Source organism: Leptonychotes weddellii, chromosome 4 (assembly GCF_054177405.1).
Source record: "Leptonychotes weddellii isolate Sample4059 chromosome 4, ASM5417740v2, whole genome shotgun sequence".
Lineage (NCBI taxonomy): Eukaryota > Metazoa > Chordata > Mammalia > Carnivora > Phocidae > Leptonychotes > Leptonychotes weddellii.
The window spans coordinates 135,535,902-135,551,803 of NC_138372.1; the positions used below are offsets into that span (position 1 = coordinate 135,535,902).

The 15,902-nt window shown below is 46.5% G+C and overlaps 1 protein-coding gene across 1 annotated transcript in view; it reads left to right on the forward strand.

The window, feature by feature from the left end:
- Positions 1-15,902, forward strand: part of LAPTM4B (lysosomal protein transmembrane 4 beta) — a 459,101-nt gene that overhangs the window by 92,603 nt on the left and 350,596 nt on the right. The window lies entirely within an intron of this gene.

The following is a 15,902-nucleotide window of genomic DNA, read 5'->3' on the forward strand; positions in this document are numbered from 1 at the left end:
ACTAGCCAGGCCCTCTCGCACACCCCAACCCAGCCTCACTGCTTCAGAATATGAGCGTTCCAGCCAACCTCAGCGCGAGGCTATGGGCAGGATGGAAGCTGGTGGCAATATTGGGACTAAGGCAACGGGACTAACATCTCCTTGAGAGCCGAGCAAGTTCAAACCTCACAGTTGTCCTGTCAGGGGATGCCGAGGAACATCAAGATTCGTTATTGGTGAGAAAACAAAGACACAGAGAGACTACTTGATTCAGATCTAAGAAAATACCCAAATACAGAGATTCTCATGAACTGTGAAAATCCAGATTTCTCATAAAGGCAAGTTAAGAAACACTAACTGAAAAAAAAAAAGAAAGAAAGAAAGAAAGAAACGCTAACTTACTTTACTAAAGGATTCCTTTCTATTTCCTTAAACCTGCCAGGTGTCTTTGTGCTCGTAAAATGTAGTTGTTAACCAAAAAAATTGTGATATACAACTTTCAGCATGATGTTTGGTCCACAAAGCAAGGTTTGTGTGTCCACTGGAGCTTGGCCCTAGTCAATCTGTATCCATGAGGTTAGTGTAGAGCTCATGCCCACATTTCCACATTGAAGTCTGGAGTTCACTGGAGTGTGTCATCAAAGGGTCTTCGCCCAATTTCATTAAGTGAAAAAAGGCACAAATCTTGAGTCCTTTTGGGAATGGCCCTGCCTTCAAGGGACCCAACTTAGCCACAGCTGTGATGCTAAGCTGAATAACTATTGGCTATTTTGTTCATCCTTCTGGGCCCTGTTTTCCCAGGGGGGAAAAAATAAGGGGTAAGATAAGGCAATTTTATGTTCCTGTCAGACCTGATATTCTAGGATTCTAAATCAGGAGGAACAGAGGCAGAGGGGTGGGAAAGGTTAGAATGAGCAGGAACGGTTACTTGGTGCAAAAATAGAGAGGATGAAGACCTTTTATTCAAATTCCCACCAGTGCCCTTTGAGTGGCTGCAGGATTACTCATAAAAACACACTGGCCAAATGCATTCCATCCAAGCTTGCCTTGAATTTGGGAAGGTGGGTGTTTGTGAAGGATCCATTTCTCAACATCCACCAGGGAAGTGTTTCCGTTATCCATTTGGTTTCTAAAGCATCAAAAGGAGAGGTTCCAGTTTCAAGGGAGTCAGCACTGAGGCTGGGAATCAGGAGAGCTTTCAAGTTCTCTCCAAAAGTGAAGTTGCCCTAGTTAATTGTTTTCTCTGCAGAGCCCAACCTGCTGGTATTCAGCAAGATGAACAGTGACGGTGTGCGGTGCTCAGAGAGCCAGGATCTGCTGCAATAGCCCTTGACTTACGCTCTCTCCCCTTAAAAAAACAAAGGCATTAAGTATGGATGTGTTCGTGAATGAGAGGTCCCTTGTAAAGAAAGATTCTGGGATGTAAGTAATGGCCAGTGACAGTAGGGGCCTCAGGGATTCCTAACAAATTAGTGCTCCCTGCATTTCAATCTGTCTGCTCAGCCCAAAGGCCAGCTGCCCAGACCTATTCAGCTTCTGTAGGAACAGAGAGAGAACTGTGTCATCCCCAAAGCTCCAGGCCCCAGTCCTGCAAGAAAGGAATTCAACCTGCTGGTTTGTTTAGGGCTCAGCCTGGGAGTTTCCTCTCTGCAGAGAATATCTTTTTCCTTTTCCTTGTGATGACTACACATCCATTGTATCTTGAGTAGGATCCCATTGAATGGAATGCAGGATGATCAGTCTCTACAGTTCTAACGCGCTCTCCATGTTTCTGTGAATCCAAAGGATGTGGTGGGTCTGCCATCTTGCACAATCCCAAAGGGCTCCATTCACATGATGGCCCCAAGCTGTGGTTTGGGATTTTATTTTATTTTATTTTTTCAGGTTTTATTTATTTATTTGACAGAGAGAGACTCAGCGAGAGAGGGAACACAAGCAGGGGGAGTGGGAGAGGGAGAAGAAGGCTTCCCACTGAGCAGGGAGCACGACATGGGGCTCCATCCCAGGATCCTGGGATCACGACCTGAGCCGAAGGCAAAAGCTTAATGACTGAGCCACACAGGCGCCCCGGGATTTTATTTTTAACCCCACTTGGCACCTAGTACATCACTGAACCACAATCTACCTTCTTAATCTTAAACCTAGATCTATTTGTTCCCTGTCTACTCAGTACTTTTTCTGCGTAAATTCTGAGAATATTGTACACAATTCCTGTTTCCTGGGCCATACCAGCCTCGAGAAAAATCAAGCTCTGGGGCTAATTAACAAGGTCACTGGTTCCAGACCACACTCAATTTTGTGAACAGGCTAATAACCCTTACCTCACCTTCAAGTCATGCCTCCACCCCCTCATGTCATATGAAGACCTTTGTAGGCCCTAGACTCCCCCTAAATCATGTAAGATACATTAAAACATACCCACAGCTTTCATGGATAGATAGATAAAAAAAGAGGAGAAAGTGAGTCACATATATAGTTTAAATATATAATATTGTTATTTATATTACATATTATTTTGCTGTAACTTTTTGAAAGGATGTTTATTTTCAAAAATTTGAGTGTATGAAGAATAAATTATTTTTATGATCCAAACTTCATATTTATTGTAACTATATGAGAACTACACGTAATCGATTATTAGATGTCCTAATGTCACATTTTATATACATTTCTTCATTTGCTCATTTTAGCTTTGAAATTTTCTGGATATATTTATAGCTGATAAATATTTTTACGAAACCTGAAAAGCTTGTAGGCCTAGATGCAGGGATTCTTGTATAAACAGCGCTGCACTTCTTCCCCACATCCCCACACTACCCCAGCCAGCCCCAAATCTCTTTCTAGTGAATACCAAGTAGCTCCTGCTCCCAATATGGTGGCTCCTAGCTGGATTTTGCTGCTGGGTTCACATTGCTGCTCTTCCAGGTTCCATGGTTACCTGAGATGACCACACCCCAGAGAGATGCTGCCCTTTCTTCTCTCTTAAGGATTAAGGCTCCCTCTTATGGAGAAATTCATGCTACGTTCCCTAAACATTGGGCCACAAGGTTACTCAAGTGGCTTCTCTCTGTGCCACTCCCCTCCCTGCCCAGAACCTGTGTCTCAAGAGGGACACCAGTGCTTGACCTTCCTCTGCACTGGGGTGAATTCCTGACTCCCCAGAGAAGTCTTCACTGCCTCACCTTGCATTGTAAGTAACCCCAGTATCTGGGGGCCTGACTGTATCCCAATGCACTTGTTTTCCAAAGGGCCTTAGAAATCTGTCTTGGCATCCCAGAGTGACTTACGTTTGTACCTTAATAGGATTTTATTTTATTTTTTTTGATCTTTTCTTTAAAAATAGCTTTATTGAGGGGTGCCCTAACAGCATTTTACACTCTTCAAAGAATCATTAAGAAAGATAAAATATATTTTAACATCGTGTGCCAACTGTACTAAAAAATAAAATCATAAGATGTTATGACTCAGAAAGATGTTCCGTCCTGAGGATATTTTGACTCCTAAGAGTACTACCATTTAAACCACAATTATATCGTCATGGATACATTTTGTACTGAAAGTACTTTCCTGAACAAACTCCATTAAGTCAATTTAATTACTTAATCAATTTTTTTAAATAGCCCAGTTAAATCCTTTACAATTCTTTCCACTTTTATTGGTATTGAATTTCACAGAAGTTATTTTCATTGGGATTACTTCTTTCCCATGCAAATTTTACAATAAAACTTTGGCCATTGATCAGGGTGCTTTGTTTATATCAAATACTAGGATTGTAGCTTCTGCCCTTGAATTTTTATGTTGCAGACGTTATTTCTACAACGTTCCGTTATTCCCAAATCAGGCTTCACAGATTAGAATTTCACATTGTCCAGATTTTAAACCACTATCAGCTTTAATATCTGTCGATCATTTCTCCTGGTCATATTCATTAGGAATTGTACAGAAAACGGAGAGCAGTATTTCTTTCACAGCAAAGCCACAGGCTGCTGTGGGCTCCTGCCCTTCCAGCTACCGGAGCAGGCCTCTGGTTTAGGGCTGGATTGTGTACAATGAGTAGATAAGGCCTGAGCTCTGGAATCAAATCATCTGGGTTAAATTGGGCAAATTGTTTAATCTCTCAGTTTTCCCATTTGTAAAATGGGGTCGATAGTAATACTTCAACTGAGGGTTCCTGTGAAAATCAAAGCATAGTGCATGCAAAGTGCTTCATGTAGTACACGGCACATAGAAACCATGTAGGAATTGATAGTTCTTATTACCCCAATTACCTGAAAAACCCTATCAGTTATCTGTTACCTTTCCCAAACCTAATGGCTTAAAATAACAGTAATTTACGGCTGAATAACAGTAACTCTGGCTGAATTATATTCTGTTGTATGTATATACCACACTCCATTTATGCATTCATTGGCTGATAGACATTTGGGCTGTTTTCACCTTTTGGCTATTGCGAACGGTGCTGCTGTGAACATTTGGCGTACAACTGTTTGTGGGAGTACAAAATGAAATGAGTCCTGGTACCTGCCACCACATGGGTAAATACATTATGCTAAATGAAAGAAGCCAGTCACCAAAGGTCTGTCTCCATAGAGACAGAAAGCAGATTGGTGGTTGCGAGGAGCTAGAGGGGTGGGGGGAGGGAAGGGGCATGGACTGCTTAATGGGGACAGGGTTTGCTTTTGGGGTGATGCTTTTGAGGTTTGGGAACTAGAAAGGGGTGGTGGTTGCACACCGTGAATATACGAAATGCCACTGAAATGTACTCTTTAAAATGGTTAATCTTATGTGAATTCAAGGTTACTTCAAAAAATTATAATAACAGCAATTTATTATTTCTCAGGATCCCGTGGGGCAGCTGGGCGGCTCTACAGGCTTCACCAGGGCTCCATTCAGCGGGAGGGCTGCCTGGGAGGGCAGGGCCTCTCCTCCCAGCCCGGCTCTCATTCTCGAAGAGTGCAGTCCAAACCTCAGGAACTCCCAGGGCTCAAACACTTGCTAAGCCTTTGCCTGTGTTATGTCTGCTGACGTCCAATTGGCCAAAACGAGTCACATGGCCAAGCCCAGCGCCAATGTGTGAGAGGACCAGGCAAGCACGTGACCACCAGGAGGCGTGACTCCTTGGGGCCATCACTGTGACCGTCTCCACAGGCATCATTCTCATCATCTACCCCAGCTCAGACTCTGGCCTGAAATGCCTCTTAGATCCTGACGCAGAGTGGAAAACTGGGGCCTTTTTATGCATGGCTTAAGAATGGGGAGATGCAAGCCGTCAATATATTCAGAGATCTCCAAATGGAGTGAAACTCAGCTTTCTTGAGCATTCCTCTTTTTCTGGACTTCTCCATATTTAGTTTCACTGGTCTTGATCAGAAGCCGTCTTGCTCTGAACCCAGACTGCCATTTGATGTGGAACAGCTGAGTGCGGGAGCAGCGGAGACTCGAAAAAAGGATGGGCTTCACAGCGTTCAACTTGGAGGGCTCTGGATTTCCCACTCCTGACATTCCCAGGGAGTTCATCCTATCAGAAAGGGCTGGTGTCAGCTTCACCCAGGCCTTTCTCCGAGGGCAGCTCCGCTAAGGAGAGCGCCTACATCCCGGGCTGCCAGGCAGGGGGCGTGCCGAGTGCCCACGGAGATCGCTACTGTGGGTCCCACAAAGGTGAGGCTCGCCCATTAGCTGACTTCAGCCCTGCGACGTTGGCATTATTAGCCTCACTTCGCAGACGAAGACCGTGGCGAGCAGGAGGTGCACTGCCCAGACCTCAGTCCGGGGCAGGACTTCCTGCCTCCGGCTGCCAGCTCCTGCCCGGGGCGCCTTGCTGCAGAGGGTTGCTTCATCCAAGGGCATGCCCTTTCCTTTCCGGGCAGCCCACCTACAACAGCTCATAGTGGCAGGGACACAAAGGCCCAGGATAGGACAGCTCTCATGGGCAGCATATGCTCTGGAACCTCTGGGGGCGGGGGGGGGGGGGGAGGGTTTGCTGATCACCCTCTCCCCTGTCCAATTCCATTCCCTCCCCTTCCAGGTCACACACGTTTTAGTCCACAATAAACATCCTGGAGCCCAAGCTCCATCCCCGTGTCTGCTTCCTGCCTGCTGCAAAGAACCTGAGGCTTCTCGACACCCCACATCGGGAACCTGAAACTCAGGACTGCTGGTGCCAAAGCCTGGACTCCTTTCACCAAATCCTGCTGCCTTGTAATCTCTAGCCCTCAGGGCAGGAGGCCCCCTTCACTGCAGAGAGCGTGGTTCACTCTCTGTCTGGTAAATGGTTTAGACACAGCAGGAAAGTTGCCCCGGAACATTTTTGTATCCTCCAGAAGCATGACCTCTCATTAATGGGGTTCGGAGGCTGTAGTTGGGACCACTGTGAGAATGATAGGCACGGAGACCGTTTCCTGGGCGGGTGTGGATAGGAGCAAGGAGAGAGTGAGCCTGTGGTGGTAATGCCTAGGATGGGGGGGCTGGGGGAGGGCCAGACTGGCACCACAGTGTGCAGAGGCCCGGGGCTCAAGAGGGCCAGAGATGATGGAGAGGAGAGCACTCGAGACAGACCTCACCCTCTGTAGATGGCAGGCTGGCTGCTTCCTAATAGACTCTGCGGAAGCCGGGCAGAGGGCGAGCGCAGTGGCATTCAGAACGCCACCCAGAATGCCTGGAGGCCTTGCTTCAGCGTCCTTGTCATCAGTGCACACTGGCCCCAGGCTCCCCGCTGTGGCCCACTACCCCTGTGGGCAGCCCATGATGAGGCAGGGCTGGGCTTGGAGCCGGCAAACCTACTGCCTCAGACAGGACAGGGTTCAGCTATGAGAAACGGGAACCCAAAGCAGCAGTGGCTTAAACAGCATTCTTTCACCCATAAAAATGCCGAGTCAACCAGTCCAGTATGGCAACTCTGCAGGCTCTTGGAGAGGCCAGGCTCCTTCCAGCTCACGGCTCCATCATCCCTGGGACGCAGGCCACCTCCGCAGGACAGAGGAAGGGATAAGGACGAGGGGAGTAAAGAGGGGGCACTGACTGACTTTAAGGAAGGTTTCTGGATCCCAAGGAACAAAACTACATCACACAGTCACATCTCTCTGCAAGGGATGCTGGGAAGTGGTGCCCTTCTTCTGGGGCCACATTCCCCAGCTAACAGTTAAAGGGGCAATTTTGGCAAACAAGGGAAATAGATATTGGGATAACACTAGCAGGCCGCAACCCATCTGGGGTTTCAGTTTTACACTTGTTACTTCCCATTAAGCAAATCTGGGGAAGTCACTCTTTCTATGTAAAGGGATGACAAAGGCTGTCCTTCCCACCCACAGAGTTCCCTTGAGTGTCAATGAGACATAGAAATACCTGTGAAAATAAAGCAGGATATGTGGACCCCAATATTTGCTCTTTGTTCCACCAATGTGTGAGTATCTTTTTTTGGATTCTCAGATACACCCACCCTCAACTTTTTCAAAGGGGTACAGATAAAGATAACTATGTGCTAGTCACTGTGGTGATAGTATTACTTCACCTTACTTAGAACCCATGAAAATGCTATGAAGTAGGTAGTCTTTCAGGGTAGATTTGTTATTTGCTATTCCACTGCTTTCAAAGATATTTAGGTCTGGTGAGATCTGTTGAACAATCTTAAAAGTTCGGGCTTGTGGGGGCACATGGGTGGCTCAGTCAGTTAAGTTTCTGCTCAGGTCGTGATCTCAGGGTCCTGGGATCCAGCCCTGCATCAGTCTCCAAGCTCAGTAGGGAGTCTGCCTGTCCCTCTCCCTCCCCCTCTGCCCCTCCCCACCTGTCTCTCTGTCTCTATCAAATAAATAAGTAAATAAAATCCTTTTTTAAAAGTTTGGGTTTGCAATATAGGGAGCAGGGAGTGGGGAGAGCCAAATCTGCAAATAGAGGGAGAAGACTTTGGAACTCTGAGCGATCTCAGAGGACAAGAGTAAAGAGATGTGAGGAGAAATAACTAGAAAGAAGACAAGAAGCTGCTTGTTCAGCGTCCCAGATCATCTGTGAAGTATACCAGACTTACAAAGTGCTCGCTAAGAGTGGATTTTTGTGGAAAGTGCTGAAGGCCCCTGAGTTCTGAGTGTGGGCTGTGGTGCCAATCGGAAGCTGGGGTGGAGGAGTCCGCGGAACATAAGCCCACTTCTGGAGAAGATTCGGATTTTCATAAACCATGGCCTATGGTCTGAGTCTAAGGCATCAATTTCAAAATCACATTGTGTGTGATGGGGGCAGGGGGGGCCTGAGAGATCCTGAGCCTTTATCTCCAGGAAACATGATTATCACTATACTAAAAATCAAGAAATTGGCCCTTGAGAACTCCAGCTGCTGTCGCACAGCCAGTAAGTCTTGGCGCCAAGATTCAAATCCACTTCTGTCTTGTCACAAGGCCAGTGCCCCCAGGCAGTACTCCGACTGTCCCTGTCCCTGTCCCCACTCCGCACTAGCACCCTGCCCAGTCCCACCCGTGTTCTGCCGTCCTCACACAGCCAAGCATGGCTTTCTCTCCAGACCCAAACACAATCGAGAGGCCGAGCTGCCAGCCTGCCAAAGACCACTGCTGGGTAAGAGGCATGGGGTCCAGCATACAGGTCCCACGGCGCCTCCTGTGGCTTCACCCTTCATTTCAACCTCCAGTGGGCTTCTTCCCTTTCCTGACCACAGCTGCAGCCCCTCCTGTGCAGGCAGAAAGAAAATCTCCCCGCCGCCGAAAAAAGGCAGGTGGAAGCAGAAGCACCTTCCTTCAAAGGCAGAGGGAGCTGATGGTAGATGCCCGGGACTGATGGGCAGCAAGAGCCCCGGCGCAATGGGGCTGAGGGCCAGGGCTCCGTGGGCAGGAGGGGCTCACACCCAGGACACAGGGAGGGCTCTGCGCGCGCGGACCACAGTCCCCAACAGGGGCCGCCCTGGCTGCATCCTCATCTTCAAATAAACGATGCTGCAGCACTGCCCAGGGCCAGGCCGTGGAGCTGGGAGCTGCCAACATCCCCATCAGAAAGCCCTCATCTGGGGGGTGAAAATGTAGCTTTCAGAGTTTATCCCGGGTTGAGAGTTTTCAGTGTCATCCTGGGAGTCAGTATTTAATTTCCATTGATTTAGACTCTGCAGGGATGAAGAAGCCCCCTCCTCACCTTCCCCCCGACACATACCCTTCCTAAGATAACCAAAACAAAACCCCCAGTTAGTTACTTTCTGTTTTGGACTTTTTTTTTTTCTTCTGTGCTATGGAAATCAGAATAAAGCTCAAGAGAACAAATAGTTTCCTTAGGTTGGGCCGAAGCCTGGAGTGCTTCACAATTTAGAGTTTGTGTTGGGGCAGGGGTGGAGGGTGGGGGATAACATGCAGGGCAGGAAAACAGGACACAAACCCTGCCCAAGCTGGGGGGCAGGCTGAGCATCCCCCCAGAGGGCTAAATGGACCTCCGGGGGGTCATCCTGTAATTCGGTTCTCCAGTCCACACCTAGCGACCACCTCCCCAGCATAAGGAAGAAGAGATTTCCCCGCTGAAGGCCTCAGTCCTGAGGCCTGGGCTTCCCCTGCTGGCCCTGCATCCTATCATTTCATCACCCTGCCCTCCCACGCCTGTCCTCACACAGCTGGCTCAAGTACAGAGAAGAGCTGGAGCACAGATGAAGGAAACAGAGGCATTCGAAGGTTCGAGATACTCCGTGCGGTCTCCTGGGTCTCCCGCCCTGGGACAGGAAAGGCTCCCCTCCTGGGTGGTCTCTGCTTCCTCTACCCCAAACCCTCATCTTCAGAGCAAAGCTTCCCTGTTTCCTGCTTCTCACTCTGACCCAAGGCTGAGCATCTCCTCCATACTCCGTCTGATTGCTGAAGGAGGAAGTGTTTTTCCTGCTTGGCTCCCAGGCCCAACTCCTTGGACTCCAAGGTGGAATTATCTAGATGCTCACCTACCACAACCTCATTAGCCCCTGCCCCTTCTATGTCCTGCCTCCTTTTCTCTTAGTCTCACATTTTGAGCAATTCATCTAAAATTCTCTTAATTCTCTCACCAGTCTCCTTACTCACCACAGCCCAGCCTAGAGGGAAGGACACAGAACCCACTACCATCACCAAGTAGAGCTCATCTCTTTCTCTGACTGATGTTCTTGTAATAAGCTTCTGTGGAACATTTCATGTGAACAATCTTCCCCATGTTGTCATGAATTCCTTCGAATTCTGTTCTGCTTTTTGTCCTAAGGTAAATCCTGCCATCTCTCTGAGCCTCAGGGACTTCATCTGTGTGGGCCAGTCTTACGTGCATCCATCAACAGACATCGTCCAGTGTTGGAAGACACCCACCCACCTGTGTGTCCCTCTGCCACCCACATTCACAAGGGGTGACTCGTGTGGCTCATCCCCAGAGGAACAGACTGCTGTGCAGAGAAGAGGGAGTTACAGAATTGTAAGCCCTGGAATGGGAGCCAAGAGGAGGAATGAAGGTTAGGCCCCTGGCCTGGGAAAGGAGGAGTAAAAACTCCCAAACCTCCCTGAGGTACACGGAAAGTCACGTGGCTCCCGGGAAATCCCAGAATCCCATCTCTAGATTCTCTGAGGGACTAGCCAGTATCACCTGGCCCTCAGCAGCCTCAGGTGGAAGACCCCACACCTCTGCCCCCTGAAGGAGCCCTCTCTGTATGTCAGTAGTAGCTCTGGCCCCACTCTTCCCAGCCTCCCATGCCCACGGGATCACTGTCTGGATTACCTGTAGCCAAGAGACAGACCATAGAATACAGAAGAAAAACACCAAAACCTTGAGAGAATAACAACAACAACAAGGCTTACTGCCTTGAGAGCTTAAAGCAATGTGGGTTATAGGTCACATTCAAGCTGAGACCAAATCTCTATAGTATAAAGACTGTCATACTGTGGAGAAAGGCAAGCTAGGGGGTTGTTGGCACTTGATCCTCATAAATAGGTTTTTTTATTCCTTCCCACTTCCTTATTAATGAGATTGACCCAGGAATGAACTGCCATTCCATGGCATCTACTGGTTTTGTCTGCCCAGCATCTATCCTCCTTTCTGTGGTACTGGTACCACAATTTATTTTCATCTGGAAAAAAAAAAAATCATCCCTTCTCTATTGTCAGTGCTTGTAGGTTGGGTGGGACTGACCCCATTCCAGGCTCCAGGGCTGGGCAGTAACCCAGTTCTTAGCAAGTGGTTCAAGTGTACATAATGACCAATGAACCAAAAGAGGCAATCTCAGGACTTTTTTTTTTTTTTTTTTTTTGAGGAGGAGGAGGAGGGGAGAACTGGAAGGGAAGAAATACCTTTTTCTTCATTAAGGTTGCTGAAAGGGAATAGTTGTGGGTCTAGAGCATCAAACAGCCCGCTTGCCACTAGGAGGGGAAAACCTGCCTGAGAATGAAGTTAATACAGAGGAAAGAAAAGCTGAGAGGTGAAAAAAGAGATCATTTGAATCCCTGGATCAAGCCCTATCTGAAGCCCAGATTGCCTGTGGACTTATCAGTTGTACATGCTAAAACAATTTTTTTTATTCTGTTAATTTGAGTCTTGTTTTTTGACTTCCACCTAACTCAGAACTTTCGTCTCTATTTTACAGATTAAAAAAACAACAACAACAAAAGACAAATGGAGTTTAAAGAAACTAAATACCTACCAAAGTGGTACATACTAATTAGTAACTATCAGAGTTTGGATATGAACCCAGATATGCCTGATTCCAACTCTTAACTATCGTACCTACAATCTCCCATTATATACCTTTCCCCCAACTCTCTAGGCCCCTGACCTTACTTTGGTAAACATTTAGCAATTAACCATTCTGGAACATTTGATGTCATCACCAAGTACCCAAAGCTTGAAAAAAAAAAAACACTGAAGTTCCAGTTTTGGTTTTGAAGACCTGCAAATGTAGCCCTGAAGGCAGCCGTAAGATAAGCATGTTCTGCAATCTGCATCTTACCCTTTTTCTTTAGCCAAGAAAGCCACAACATTTTCTTCAATTGCTCATGGCCCAGAAGCTACTGGAGTGCTCGGAGGCAGAGAACTACCCATAGATGACTGGCAGAAACATCTCTCTTTAGATTGGCGTGGATCACCATGGCTTTAGCTTAACTAGGGAAGAGGAGCATTTAAAATACCCAAGAGGGTGGGGTGAGGTAGCAAAGTACTTATAGCCCATTCTTATTAGAACAGTCCCTGAAAAGGGAGCCTGCAAAATGCCATACTGGGCGTGATCCCAACCCCCAACCAAGAAGAGGCTGGAAAAATTAAGGTAACCTTCTCTGAAAGGATCATATAACAAAAGTCCAAAAATAAAAAAGATGGGGGGGTGTTGGGGGGTGGTCTCCCAAATGGTGATCTTAGCAAAGTGCCTGGGCTGGGGGGAAAGTTGCCCAGCCGGAACTCTAGAAGAATGAGAGTCCATATTCTGAGTCACCGTTTGGAGATTTTGGGTTTCAACTGATAGCAACTACTCCCAACCAATTTATTATAGAATCAACACACAATTATCAGCAAAGTATGTGTTTGTGTCTAATCTGTTCAAAGGATTATTCTAGGAACTGAGGCCAGATTGAGAAGATTGCCTTTAATCAGAGGCCAAATTAAAGTTTTGGCGGCTGTGGCATTTTGCTAAGCATTATTCAAGTGCCTCTAATATAACAGTTGAAATGAATGTTCATGCTTAATTTGAATACCACTTAGCTCCAGAGGGAACCCTCCCCAAAAGGAAAAAAAAAAAAATCATAAAATGTCAACCTTACACAGTAAAGCTACCAGAACTTGTACATAAGTTTATGACTGGTTCCGATCTCTTGCTGAAGCGCCAAATATTTTTTCTGGTGGCCAGCAATATCATATTTAACACCTAAAAATTATTTCCTTGGCCCAGAATATCCTCAAATCATTGAAAAATTTATGCATTTTCTTTGGAAGGAAATAACAAAAACCAGCAGAGGATACAAAAATAAATCCCGCTGGTTGAAAAGAGTTTAAAATGCTTCCATCCAGTCATGAGTATAACAAAGAAACTCACAAAATACTTTGGAGAAGAATCTGCTTAAATTGCCCTCTGACCCAGAGACCATTTGATCATATGCTGGCTTTTGTGAAGTTTTTGTTTCATGCTTTTATTGAATTGTTCACTGTTATTTAACTCCTCCCCCATTTAGATTATAAAGTACGTGCAAGCCTATATCCTACAGTTCTTTCAACCCACCATGGTGCCTAATGCATGCCTGAGATCAGAAAGGGAACAAAACAAGCCTGCTGTCTAAATCTGTGAATAGACAGTAAATGTCTTCGCTTCTCCCAAGTATTTTGTCCTGGCTATGGCAGTCATAGAGCCTGAGGAGCCCTTGGCCTTACTATCATGTGGCAAGTGCCTACCCCACAGCCATGCTCCCTTTCTGCATGCAGGCAATGTGCCCAACCCTGGGGAACTAGTCCTGGTTAATCGGAGTGAGTCATGGCAGTAATGTCCCCCTTTGCCAGGAATTGGTCTAAGTGGGGGATGGAGATATATATATATATATGTGTGTGTGTGTGTGTGTGTGCGCATATATATAGATATACACACACACACACCAGGAATTTGTCTAAGTGGGGGATGGAGATTGCATACATACACACACACACACACACACACACACACCCCTACACACACGACTCCTGTCTGGCCAATGAGATGTAAAGGAAAGTGCACTAGAGACTTCAGGAAATATTTTCTTCCCTGGTAAAAGAGAGTGTTGTACCGGAGAAGCTCCTCTTTGCCTGTTTTGCTACTTCCCTATTTTGGACACTGTCTCTGAGAATATGATGCCTAGAACTGAAGCAGCCATCTTGGGATCATGAGACAAGTTTGAAGACAAGAAGTCCTTGCTAAGTGTATGCCAAGATGTTAGAAAAGAAGGACTGGAACGATGGAAAGAGTCTGGGGACTTGATAAAATAACTGAACAGCTAAACTAACCATGGGACCACTTGCTTCCAAATTCTTTATTATGGCAACAATAACTGTCCTTCCTCTTGGTCCCCATTAGTCAGGGTTTCTGTTACTTGAAGCTGAAAGCATTCTACTTGATTTGTATCACTTTCCTTAAAATTAGGAGTAACCATGTCTCCCTTCTTCTTAGGAGGGAGAACTATGGTAAATTGAAAAGGACAGAAGTTTTGGAGCCAAAGAATTCTGGCTGAGAAACCCTGAGCAAGTTTCTTAACTTGCAGAATGTATTATTAAAGGTAAAATGTAGATAACAATGGAGACTTCATAAGCTTGTTACTGTAAAAAGAAAAAAAAAAAACACAAACAGAAGATGGTGAAAACATTCCACGTGTCACAGTCTAGCATGTAGGAGGTGCTCAATTAATGTTAACTGCCTCGCTTTCTTTTCCTCCCCACGGTCCCTGTGTGGAGTAGAAGTGTCAGTGTTTGGGGAATAGGGAAACACCCCTATGGAATGTTAAGAATGGCTTGTCACTATCTCTCTTATTTGGAGAGCGGAGAGAGGGACAGCTGTCTGTGTGGGAGGCTGAAGCTCAAAGAACAGCTTACATCCTGCAGGCCTATGTTGCCCCTACACAAACTAATCCCCTCGTTTAGTAGTTGCGATGGCCTTTTGTTGAGCCTGGTGCCTTCTGTGACTCAGCCTCCCTGTCACACCATCTGCTCAGGGCCTTAATAGACGCCTACTCCTTCTGAGCTGCTTCAAGCCCAGAGAGTCTGTTTCCCACAAGCTACCCACAGCTGGGAGTCTTTAAAATGTGGACCCCACTGCTCAGTGGGCAGTGATCCGAGTGAGCACACACGCCCTGGCAGCCTCTGGGCATTGTGGGTCCGTGGACAACCAGCATGCAGTCTACAGGTCCACAGGCTGTATTCCAAAGCTGGCTTGTTGGCCACTCTTATGCCCTCCCTGGGCACACACACAGATGTGGCTCCCCATACACACACACCACACCACATCACACACACACCCACACACACACACTCCCACTCCCTGGACAGTGATAACTACCCCCTGAAAGGCTTGAAGTCTATCTTCAGCCACACACCCTCCTCCTTCTCTTCTGAAGACAGGAGACAATGTTAGTCCAACTCACCAACTCAAACTGCAAACCCCAGCCTGAGAGCCAGGGCAGAACAGTGGCTAAGGCGCTCCACTCCCAGCTCCAGGAACTACAACTGACATAACATTAAACAAGTTACCGAAACTCTCTTGAGCTCTTTCATCTCATCTGGAAAATGAGGATAATAATAGAATTGTTGTGATGATGTGTTTAAATGTGCCTAGCACTGTGCCCAGCATGTGGTATGTGCTCAACAAAATGGATTCTCCAAGTCTCAATGCTCCCTTAGGAAAAGACAGCTTCTGTCATGGGACAACTCCAAGATATGGCCCATCCAACCTGCCATCTTTTTTTTTTTTTTTTTTTTTGGTTTTTGGAAATTAGACATTTATTTGGTGCCATAGCTGGGGAGTAAGTTTAGGTGTGTTAGTATATCACATTTGGTCAAAAACAAAAGTGAATTCTGGAAGCAGTTTCCAGAGAGGAATGCTGAAATGTTTTGCTCCTTGGCTATTTAAAGTTCAGTGATCTTTTAGGTATACAAATTCTGATGTGGTTGTTAAAAATCACCCCATTTCTTTATAATTACTCATCCCAGTTATCCCCTTCCTCCCCCGAAGGTAATTTTTTTATTGTTATGTTAATCCCCATACATTACATCATTAGTTTTAGATGTAGTGTTCCATGATTCATTGTTTGTGCATAACACCCAGTGCTCCATGCAGAACATACCCTCCTCAATACCCATCACCAGGCTAACCCATCCTCCCACCCCCCTCCCCTCTAGAACCCTCAGTTTGTTTCTCAGAGTCCATCATCTCTCATGGTTCGTCCACCCCTCCGATTTCCCCCCCTTCATTCTTCCCCTCCTGCTATCTTTTTTTTTTTCTTA